This window comes from Anser brachyrhynchus (assembly GCF_964034855.1).
Source record: "Anser brachyrhynchus genome assembly, chromosome: 1".
NCBI lineage: Eukaryota > Metazoa > Chordata > Aves > Anseriformes > Anatidae > Anser > Anser brachyrhynchus.
Genome location: NC_137694.1, coordinates 187,659,534 through 187,669,829, shown reverse-complemented (window position 1 = coordinate 187,669,829; position 10,296 = coordinate 187,659,534).

Here is a 10,296-nt window from a genome sequence, read left to right as displayed (position 1 = left end):
ATTGGCTTCATGACTGAATGTTAATAAATGGTTCTCGCACAGCTGAGAAAGAAAATATCTAGTCCAAGGCTCTGGCTACATTGGCTCTATAGAGTTAACACAGGCAAAAAGTAGTAAAAACTTACTTTTGTCATTAAAGTGAGCAGATCTGCTTCTGAATACATTAAAGTGACAAATCTGATGAGTTAGAAGGTGACATTTTTACTTTGTCACTTTTCAGAATAGAGCTGCTCTATTAAACATAATGTTAAAAGGCAAGGTTGCTTGTGCTGATCAGGAGCATATTCCACCCAAGGAGAAGGTGGGGCCACAGTTGCAGTGCGAAGAGATTGAGCCAACCTGTCATTGAGCCCGTGGCTTTTCTGAGTGCAAAATCTTTCATCTAAACGCCTTCTTATTGCCCACTGTGAGTTGATCTGGCAGGGGGCTTACCCACAGGCTTGAACAATGTGAGATTCAGAGCCGCTTGGTGCAGGGGACATGGGCCTGGGGCACCACCAGCTGCTGTCAAAGCTACAAGCTGAGCTGGAGGCTGCTGCTTGCCAGACAACTGCTCCCTCTTACAGAGGGAAGTGCATGGCACTGGCTGCCTGCTGGGTATGCTTCTGGGCTAATTCTGCTTTTGACTTGCCCAGCTCAGTGTTCATTGCACTTGTTTTACTCAGTTCCCTCGATAATCAAAAATCCTTCTGTGTTTTTATGCAAGATCACCAGCAGCTCTTGCTAAAAACACCCCTGACAGTGACATTTCTCCTTCCCATTATCAGGGCAGGACAGTAACATCCAGAGAAACTGTAATACCCAGAAATATTAAGGAATAACGGTTTGCATGTGGTTGGTTTTTTTATTTATTTTTTTTTTCTTTTTATCCGTTAGGCAGGAGGCAGCAAGCCTAATACTGTGAATTTAGTGAATGTGTGTGATGCTGTAAAGACATATCCATGTGTGGATGCCTGGTGTTGTACTGTATCACTCTCCCCTCCCAATTAACACCCATTGCATTGCATCATCCTGACCCTAAAGTATGGGCTGTGATGTTGAAGAGAGATACCCCCTTTCCTCTGCCATATATTACTACTGCAGCCAGCCCTCCGGCCTCCTAATTTTCAAACAGGCTTCCCATCTGTTAAAATTGTTTAGCCACAGGAGAATTTACATATGTGCCTGCTTAGCAATTAAATGGAGTAAGGAATTGAAGGTCACAATAAAATTCATTGAAATAATACTTTGAAATCACATGGATACTTTAAATTGTATTTTGGAGGAGATGGAGAAAAAAGTTGAAGGTTTTCAGCAGCTAAAAAGTCTCTTCCCTTGATGGTATTGATGACATCTCCTGTCCTACCTCAAAAATACCCAGAGATATTGAATAGAACATAGACAAAATTGATTTTAGCATCTCACATGCAACATTTGTAGTAAATCGGGAACAGATAAGCTAAAGAAAGTTTATGTGCAGCAGTCATAAAGGTAGCTAAGGATGTTCAAGACAGAATTACCAGTAGATACGCACAGGGAAAAATCCAGTTTGCTGTCTTCATGACAATAATCCTGTTGATAGGGTCTATAAATCAATAAATGGCAAGCAAAGTGTTTTTCCTAGAAACTGCCTATTGCATACCCAATGTATCTGCAGAAGAAAGAGGCCTAATGTCATGTACTCTTGGGTACCAAGACTGTTCATTATCAGACCAGAAATGTATTTCATAGGCCAAACTTCATCTGAAACAAATCATTTTAGCTTTATAGGCTCTCCTGGGGCAAGTCCAATTTACACCAGCCAAGGATATCGCAGGATATCTGAAGTCTTCGGAACTATTACCTGCAGCTGGAAATCTGGATTCTCATTCTCCCAAATGGCAAATTGATATTTTGAAATAGAAACAATGCCCAACCAATTACTGAAACTAAATGAGGACTAGCAGGCCTAATTTCTCATTCTGTTACTTCAGCGGGCCAATGTGCACTAACATAGAGGTGAATGAGTCCCCCCAAGCATGCTACAGTGCGGAGCATGAGTTTATAAGCACATTTACTAGGCAGACTTGCTTTTTTGGACAAAGTGAAAAAAAATCTAAGCAGAGAAAAGCAGTAGATATGTGGATCTGAGTCATGCACACTTCTTTCTGCATTTCATTAAACTTTATTCTTTAAAATGTATTCACATTCTCAGGACTCACAATCCATGTGATTGTGTTATCATGTGGAAAGAAGGCTAACTAAACACTATTTGAAAAAGGAACATTAAGAAGCACAGTATCTTGAGGGCTAATTATTTGGTGAGGTAAGAGCTGGAAGAGAAAATAAACAGCACTAATGAAACTAACAGATGATACTTTATGAGAACTTCAGCACACTTGGATGAATGTAAAAATCATTTCATTTCTTGAAGAATTCAGAATAAAATAGAATATAGTAACATAGGATCTACTTCAGGAAAAAAAAAAAGTAAAAATGCCTAAAATAAGGATTTCAGTCTTAGAGAAGAAAAATGGAAAATAATGGTGGTAAAATAAGGTTAAGAATGATTTACCATTATTTGTTTATTAAAGGGGTTCCAACAATGTGTTCTACATTATACTAAATGAGTGAATTCAGTCAGACCCTTATGGTCTTGGAAACGTACACCTGCATGACAACACTCCTGTGGACACACTAACATGGGAGCTGTAGCTGTTTGAGGCTATTTGAGATGTTTTCACGCATCCCTCCTGGCTTACAGATTCTGTAGAGATGGAAACATGATATTTCATGTTTACCGAACCACATCTCAAACAGCACCAATCACCTCTACTTTGTTACAACTCAATCAACCCCGGAATGCCAATTACAACACTGGAAGTGAGGTAAGGTGAACATTACTCTTCTTCAGGACCTTTAGAAAGATAAGAAGAGTAGAGTGTGCAGAAGGACATGAGTAGGTACCTACTGTGAGATACTCTAGCATATCCAAGATATCCACTTGACAGAGGTCATACACCATACTCACCTAGCAGCCAGAGGACAGGCAGGATACACTTCAGTACTGAAAGACATACTGAAACTCTGTGTTTAGGTGACTCCATCCCATTCAGCTCAGACCTTTCCCATCCCTTGTTCACACAGCAAATGAGCTATTATCTTGATACACAATATGACAGAAATGGACCTGCATGATTTTGGCTTATGCATTCAGAGGCATTATACAGTGACTGGTATTCAGCTCCAGATACAGTGAAATGTATGTGTCTGAATGTGAGCTATTTATCCAAGCTTCATTACAGCTTCATTAGCTTCATTACAGTGAATGAAGATTTAGCTACTACATTTAGCAGTCTTGACACCATTGACTAACATTTGGGCAGCTGAATAACTCTTGAGGCTCTACTGACTCATGAAGGTAGGAAATGATTGGTACAAGCATTGCTTTGAGCTTTGGGAACCACAGGCATGTTCAAAGTAGTACAACAAAGGCTACAGAAACTGTCAAGAAAGTGTTGGTGGGTAATGTAACTCAGAGACAGGGAAAAATCCTGGCTCTATTGAGTATCTGAAAAGAAGCATTTGTTTCAAAAGGTTACTCAACTGAGACACAATATGGTCAGGACTCAACAGGTCTTTATCCTGAAGGAGTCACAGCCACAAATAAGTCATAAGACACTCCAGAGGAATTTGTCTGTCAGCAAAAGAGGTAATAACTGTCTTCTTCCAGAAAGAGAAAACAGGGAACAACACATAGCTATGCCTCTTCACTTTGAGAAAGACATGATATATTGTATATCTTCAAGCAGGGATGAGAAACTATTAAACTGTCATGAATATTCATGCTAATCTTTAATTCTTGAGAAGCCTTTTGGGGGGACAAAGAACAGTGTGATGTGGGCCTTCGGGCTTATTGGCTTTAAAATGAATGGAAAAATAAAGTTCAAGTAATGAATCATAGCTACAGGTCTATTTTTAAAAATGGCAAGCAAGGAGAATGCTCCTGTGATACCTGAAGGAAGCCAAATGGACCAAAGAAAGAGGACATCTGCTAAAGGTTGCACTGCACTCCTGGAGACCTCTCTTTTATCTCATGAGTATTCTGAGAACAGAGCAGCACTTGGTTCAAAAAATGGCAAGGTCACTACCCAAATCATGATCATAAAATACAGTAATATCCCCCCCCCTAAGTATTCACCCTGATGTCAGAATGCATGTATGTTAATTAACAGGAAAATGTTTAGCAGTATTTTTTCTTAGTTCCTGGTCCTTGTAGGATGTCAAATATTGATGGTGGGGATGATAACTTCTAACATGTAAATTCTTTCAGTACAATCTACTTTAGGCTGAGGGGTGTACTATTAAAACCCTTTGTTTATCCTTTTGTATTTGTTTAGCCCATTTATGATTCTTTCTCAGGTACTCCACTTCTGAAACATTATTGATATGTTTCCTACCATATGCATCTTTCCACTTCAGGGTGGTAGCTTAACAGAAAGAAGAAACTTTTAGAATTTGAGACATCCTCAAGAACCTTTTTAGACGTACCTTGACTAAGGTCATAGGTAATCTCCAAATACTTTTTGCCTAAATAACCTTTATTGCAAGTTGAGGATATTCTCTAAAGGTATACTCATGATATTCTTGCATTGTCTGTTGTATTTTATGTGTTTATCATGCTCCATGTATTGCAGACTGCTTATTTTCAGGGAAAGAGAGTGGTGGAAATTTATTGTTGTAATTTCTTATGTGCTGATAGGCCAGGCACAGGAAGAAAACCCTGAATCCCAGATCTGAATCTCCCTCAGCTTCCCCCCCCCCCCCCCCCTTTAGTATTATTATATTTTTTTTTTCCAGAGCACAATGCTGCAATACAAAAGGGTATTTTACCAACAGAAAAGAAATGTGTTCTAGGTTTTTTTTTTTTTAAATATCCATTTAATTACCCATTTTCCCATTGTATATGGGGTCCTAATGACATGATTACAAGCTTTGAAATACTAGAGGATAGATTTCTATCGCCCCAAGGGAAAAATGTCAGTGCCTTAATTAGAAGTTTATTGATGCATTTCTTTATATTCAGAATTATCCTACATAAACTTTCAGAATGTTTTTCTTTGCAAAACCACATAAATAAATAATATTTCCTAAGGGCATTTATTAGTCAGGAGATAGAATATTTCAGGGCATACTCCTTGCAGTTAGGATAATGAAATACGAGATTCTATGCACTTTTTCATTTTTTCCCCCTGCAATGTCTCTATGTTAATTTGAAGATGCCAAAGCTATAGTCATGAAAGACTTGATCTTACAGTATTTTACACCTTGTATATTATTTAAGCAGTGGTCATAATGGGCTGATTTGTCATATGGGCTGTATGTCATAACGACAGATCTCCAAACATCAAACGTATCTGATGATGTTTTCCAGGCACAAGTTGCAAGATGAATAAGCTTCAGGACTTCTAGACTTCTAATTTGGCAGTTGTATTTGAATCTGTACAGACGGAGTGTCGTGCACTGTCACCAGGGTAAGTACATTATGAATTTTCACTTGGAGATATTTTGCATCCAATTTAATCAGCTGTAAGTTCTCAGTGATCATCAGAAACATCTAGTTAGGGAAGAAATAGATCCATGAAATGTAAAAGACTTAAATTATATTATATGACTTGTTCCATAAATATGGAACAAATTTGAGCCTTAGTTATACTCCACCTTCTTGCTCCTTTTTTTTTTTTAAATTAGTTACTATTCAAGATTTATTTTGTTGTCATTTTATTTGCCTGATCCATAACCTATCTTCATCAGAGAAAGTTCTGAATACAATCTGAAGGATAAGCCACGCTTTTTTCTTCTCTGTCACATAGCAGAAGAGGAGTGAAATTTAAAAACAAAAATAAAAATCAGGCAAAACCATAAGAGGATTTAATGAATTTGTCTCCCCACAGTTTACATGTTTTCCTTACTGCTTCTGCATAGCCAGAGCCTAACAAAAAAAACCATTTTGGTCTCCATTTATTTATGGTAAGATGCACTTGACCTCACGTAATACTAATTATTAATGTTAAAACAACTAAATCCCATACTCAGAGTCTAGTCTTGGCTGCCTTTATATAGACGGATTTTGAAACGCCATAATACAGCCAGGGTATCTAGTCTGTACAAGCAGATCTCACACTAGACTTAGAGGAAAGATATGCCTTCAGGGTCAGCAACTGGAGACCAAATAAGGTCCCTGAAGACATCTCAATGATTGTCTACAATCAAGCCATCTTTTTTCATCTATGGCACAAATGGTGGGATTCAACTGCCTAAATGTCACTGATTTTTACCATTTTTTCTGCCCTAAAGTATCCTTTCTAGCTTCTGGTTCTAATGGAGGGACACGGACATCCCATAGAGCCAGTGTCAAGTCTGCAAGGCCCAGGAAGATGTCTCAGTTTCCAGAAGCTGTTCGAAAAGTCGTTAGAAAGTTATATTTAAGTAACCTAAATTTGCCATAGGGAGTCTAATGAGACTAATCTCATGCCATTTGGGGTGGGGGTGGGAGTCGTTTTTGGTTTTGCTTTTGTTCAGTTCAGAGCCCAACTGCATTCACTGTCACGGTTCCTTCTGGGAGATGCAGCTGCAATACCTTTCCTTTCCATTGTGTTAAGTACCCTGGACCCCCTGCCAAGTATCATGGTCTTTTTTCATAGCATCTACTGAACCTAGTGTGCAAAGTTCTGATTTAAAATGTTAACTTGGCCATATATATTTTGTCCTCATTAAATATTTAAGTTAACATGTAGGGTGATTACTTTGGAAAAAATAAGTAAGTTTGTAAAAAATCTTGACAGGAATGAAATAATGGAGTGAATGAAGGAGAAAAAGAACCTGGTTAAACTGTAAAATGACCTTCAGCAGTACACAATTAAATGCACATTTATCTGCTGAAAATAAAAAGGAAAGAAAAATGACTATTTAAATACTCCAGCAAAGAATATTCAAATAATTCAATCATGGATAATAGTATTCAATCATACATTATTCTCTAAGAAAGAAAAACAGTCTTTGCCTTGTATTTTTCTTAGATTTAAGCAATGACCCACACTTGCCTTTTACACCAGCATAATCACTTGGTAATATTCTGGACTACTGATGTGTCTCTCTAGTTAAGAGTGTTGAGTGCCAAGTGTAATGTTTGAACTTTGAAGAAACTTGGCAAGACTTTCAAAAGCACATGAACCATCGGCCAGTGTTAGTTACGTGGAATCTGGTAAAACTGACTGGGTGACAAAGAGGAACATGCGCTTAAAGCACTGCTTCTCAAAACTGCTTATATCGAAGATCTGTTTCCTTACCCAAAAGTAGTTACAAATCCCTATCCCACTTGCTCTGTTCATCAGAGGGCCTCCCCTGCAGTTAGAACAAGGAAGTTGTTCCTCTACACTATCTGAGAACAGCCATTTTAGGACTTTTCCTGGGCTATGGTCCCACTTTGCCACCCTAAACAAGAGTAGAGACTACATGTTCAGAAACCATGGAAAGGCTTCTGGCAAACCTAGCTCCGTAGAAATCAGACTATAGTTGCTGGCATTTTTTTCTCAAAGACCTCAGAGACAAAATCTCCACTGTAATTTGCCCCATTGACTTTGGTGTGACCAAGTGTGTAAAGTCCCACTACACATAATATATGTTGCTTCCAAACCCAAGGAAAGATTTATGCCAGACTGAACTTCAAGTCATGCTCTTTCACTAGTGAAAACCAAAATACAATGCTAAGGTCTGTGTTAGTATGACAAGTGAAAAAAAAATTGATGAAGATTTGTAATAACCTCAAAGAAATTTCATACATCACTGAAGACGAAGAAAACTGAAAATAAAAGAGATTGGGGTTATATTTCTTTTTAATAATGTCAGTCAAAAATGTTCCAGACAGTAGTCTGAACACACCATGGATGAGGACAGATTTACCACTTCACTTCACTGAATAACAATTTGAAAGCTTAGCAAATCTTTGTAAAGGAGATGGTGAAGCTTAAACTTCCTGTCAACAAAACATCCCAGACAAATAATGCATTTTGATAAAATAGCTGCATGATCCTTGAACTGGAATATCTTAATGAGACAAAATGTTTTAAAGGAAGGATGAAAGGATTTTTTTGAGGCATCAACAACACTAAATGGACTCATGTCCAGTTTTGCTATAAAGTAGGGACAAAGTTGTGTGAAACAGATAGCCTTGTAAACACTACATAATGGGCAATGGTGGTAAACTCTATAAGAAGAGGTGTGGGTTAACTTTTAACTTCTGGCTTAGGGAAGAAAGACAAAAGAGCACAATACCACTGTGAATTCACTCAAGCTGCCTGCCCAAATAAGTGCATTAGAGCAAAGTTGATTTTTTTCCTTCCTTCCTTCCTTCCTTCCTTCCTTCCTTCCTTCCTTCCTTCCTTCCTTCCTTCCTTCCTTCCTTCCTTCCTTCCTTCCTTCCTTCCTTCCTTCCTTCCTTCCTTCCTTCCTTCCTTCCTTCCTTCCTTCCTTCCTTCCTTCCTTCCTTCCTTCCTTCCTTCCTTCCTTCCTTCCTTCCTTCCTTCCTTCCTTCCTTCCTTCCTTCCTTCCCTCCTCCCTTCCCTCCTCCCTCCCTCCTCCTTTGATAAGCTGAAACTATGTGGATTGCTTGTGTGGAAAAAAGGGAGAACTTGGGAATGCACAACCCCTTGAATGAGAATATGGTCTCAAACTATGAAACTACACTTTATTGCATAACAATTTATCATCAACAGATGCTTGCTGCAGCAATATAGAGACATTTCTGCATTTATTTTCTTAAAGATATGTTGGATTTGGTTGTTTTTCTTTCAACCCCTGTTGTTGATAACTTATTGGCTAAGTGATTTACTGAATAATATTTATGTTTTCAGATCGAACAAAAAATCTTATAAAGAGGAAAGTAGCTAATATACAAACAATGACAAAGGTGTTCCATATTAAGTTTCTGATTTTTTTTTTTGATTTTACAAATATTTTCATGAAAAATGTGAATGCCTAGATGTTTGCGGATTACCCATGACATATACTATGAAAGAGCAGGATGAATGACATTTTATTTATACTTGTTCATTTATTTTTCCTTTTTTCACATTTTCTTTACTGACATATAAGAAGTTGGTAGCAAAACTAGGGATGAAACTTTACATTGGCTGCACATTATGAGAAACAAATAACGATGAGGGTGGGAATACAGTTCTAAAAAAGAGTGAAAGTTCAAAAAGGACAGGTATTCTGGTAATTTTTAAGGATGCCTCATCTAAGATATTGTACAAATCTGCTGAGGTTAAAGGTCAAAAACTGTGGCTTAATGCTAGGTATCAAAGGTAATTACATGGAATTACTACACCAAGAAATTGGTATTTGTGACAATAAAAATACACTAAATAACAATAGATTATTTTATTCTTGACATTTGCAGTTGCTCTTTCAAAAAACTGGATGAATAAAGTCACCTCACAGAACTTGCATAGTGTTTATTGAATCCTTCAAACTTTCACCAGCATTCAGAGAGCTGTTCGCAGCTGCAAAAAAGTATTGTGAGGGGACATGCCTTGGAATGCTACACTCTTCTTAAATGTAAATAAAGTGTTAGATAGCACAAAAAAGTCTTCTGCTGTACCAATGAGAACCAGAGCCTGCCTCTTTGAACAACAAAGGAAGTTTTAAAATATCTCCCAAATGGCACAAGTTGGAATAATTTTTTGATTAATATTTTAATTCTGTTTTTCATGTGTTTTTAATTCATAGTGATATAAATTTGAATGTCTGAAGCCAGCAGAGCTATCCCAGTGTGAGACCAAGCTTGAGTTTTTTTAAACTTATTTTAACACTTATTTCCTCATTTAATTTATTTGCTTTCAATAATTTTCCTTAACTTGACAGAACTTAAAGTAACTGCTTTTATGTGGTTGCTTTAATGCAGTAAAGTAATAGAGCTTTGACTATCAGATATTCAAGGACATATTTCTTGCCTCATCAACCTTTCCCATCTATGGAAGTGTATGCACTGACTTGCATTCAAGTGTATACACATATGTACAAGAGAAAATGAAGCTGAGAGATGAAGATGGGTCACTTTAAACTTTCATAGACCTGATTATAACCAGCAGTAATATAAGTAGTTGGGAGACATGGTGAGATTAAAACGGGAAGGTTCATCTCAAAAGTTATCAACCTAAAAATAACATTTGAAATGCTGAGCACTCATAACAACAGAGAAAATTGTCACTGCTGGTGCCACAGAGCAGCAATAGTATTCTTTTTTGAAAGCTAAAGGTAGCTGCATCTACTGTGGTA